This window comes from Octodon degus, unplaced genomic scaffold (genome assembly GCF_000260255.1).
Source record: "Octodon degus isolate 3935 unplaced genomic scaffold, OctDeg1.0 scaffold00077, whole genome shotgun sequence".
Taxonomy (NCBI): Eukaryota; Metazoa; Chordata; class Mammalia; order Rodentia; family Octodontidae; genus Octodon; species Octodon degus.
The window spans coordinates 10,370,563-10,372,710 of NW_004524653.1; positions in this window are offsets into that span (position 1 = coordinate 10,370,563).

Here is a 2,148-nt window from a genome sequence, read left to right on the forward strand (position 1 = left end):
CTTTACCTTGAATATTGTGATTAGGAACAGTCAGTTACGTTGTTGGGTGTCTTTCAATTTAGGTCAACCTGATGTTTTCTTATGATTAGAATTGAGGTGGTGTATTTTGGGCAGGAATGCTCCAGAACCTCAGGCCATCGTCCCAAGGGATGCCTTGTCACCATGTGTCACCATGGATGATGTTAACCTTGGTGTCCTCTGAAGGTGCTGTGTAGGAGATGTCCCCATTATGAAGTTACTAGGTGCTGCTGAGAGACGATCGAGCCTTTAGGAGTTGGGGGGGGGTTAGTGGAAGAAATTAGTTTATTGAGAGGATATTGGGGCCCTGCTCCTACCTCTCTCACTCTCTTTGATTTCTGGCCACCAGGAGGGGAACACATTAGGTGTCCCTCGGTGCATTATTCTACTTGCCCATTGCTTGGGTGTGGTGCCCAACACCCATAGTTCAGAGGAGGGGAGGTTCAAACTGGCTTACAGCTTCTGAAGATTTAGTCCATGGCTGACTGACTTCAAGACAAAAACATCACAACAGAAGGGGTTGACAGAGAAAGGATGCCTAGTTCTGCTTAGTTCATGGTGGCTGGAGACAGCAGGGGAAAAGCACCAACGAAGATGTGGAGAGGGACTAGACATAGACCTCCAAGGCTGCTGTACCTTCATGACCCACCCAGATATACCCAGAATGGTGCTCCACCAGCCCCTGGGGGAGTTGACACCCCGCATTAACCATCATACTCCATAACTGATAAGCATCTCATGAGTGATAATTGGAGACTGTGTGAGATTTCTACTGCTCTGAAGACTTTTACCCCTTGATTTTAGCCTTTCCAGCTAGGCCTGCCCTGCTATCATTATTCCCTAATGGGGTGTTTCCCTAATGGGGACTCAGTCTCACTGCATACGTGAGACAAGTGAGGTTCACAGAGCTGGAGTACCGTCCAGCACCACCGGAACACATGTCCCTTCTGATCAGACTCCCACATGGCTCCCATCTCAGGTGAGGGAAAGGGCAAAGTCCCCAAGGCTCCACAGTCTGATCCCCTTGTCATCTCCATTCACATTCCCATTCTCCCTGTCCCAGTTTCTCTGAGCTGCACCAGCTTCATCACCCTTCCCTAAGGATGCACCCACATCCGGGCCTTTGCGTGGCTGTTTCTCCCTCAGCCTGGGAACCTTCCCTTCCCCTGATATCTGCTTTGCCCCCTTCTTCACCGCCTTGTGTTTCAGCCCCAGTCTTACCTTCTCAGTGAGGCCTTTTCTGTCCCACCTGCAGCCCTGGCACTCCCTCTCCTGCCACCCTGCTTTCAACTACCCCCCCCCCCAACTTCCTGATGATCAGGCATATGTGGATAGGGGCAGAGCTGGCTGACCGCTGTCTTGGCTGCCATCTCTTGGAGGATGGAGTTTGTGTGCTTTGCTTATTGCTGTCACCTGGGTCTAGGATACTGCTCAGCACACAGCATGTGCTCAGCCATGGGGACAATCTGCAACAATGAGCATACTGCAGGTATGAATCCATTTTGGAACATCTTTGAAAACTTTAGGAAGAGTTTGAGCTGGGGTACAGCTCAGGGAAAAGAGTCCTGGTCGAGCAGGTGTGAAGCCCTGGGCTCCACCACCAGCACCATGAAAACAAAGAAATACTTGGAAGAGTTTATAGGTAGAAAAAGAAACATAGCTCCAGCTTACTTCTCTCTGAAGGGGCTTATAGGTCCCTAACACAGTCCACAGGTGGCCAGGCTCCAGGTGCTTGTGGGGCCTTGTTTCTCTGTGATGCTCTCAGCCTTCTGGGTTTTCTGCTTCACGGTCCACTCTGGGGCTGTTCCCTCACAAATCTCTACTGTGATCACTGAAGACTTGAGGGAAGCAGGGGTTGCTGGATTAGCTGAAATCACAGGGCTCCCCAGAGTCTCAACAGTGTTTCCAGGAGCCCAGATTGCTGACCTGTCCTCCTCACAAGGTGTGAAACTCTTCGAGAACCAGATTCATTTGAGGCTGCAGTGGAGCCTGGTCCTACTTCCATGGAGATCAGCTCCCTCTCCACAACAGAGGCTTTTTCTGGAGGTTGATGCTAGCTGCTTTTGTCTCTACTGTTCTTTTATACAAAACATGTGCTAGACAGTAGAAAATGATAAGACACACAAAAGA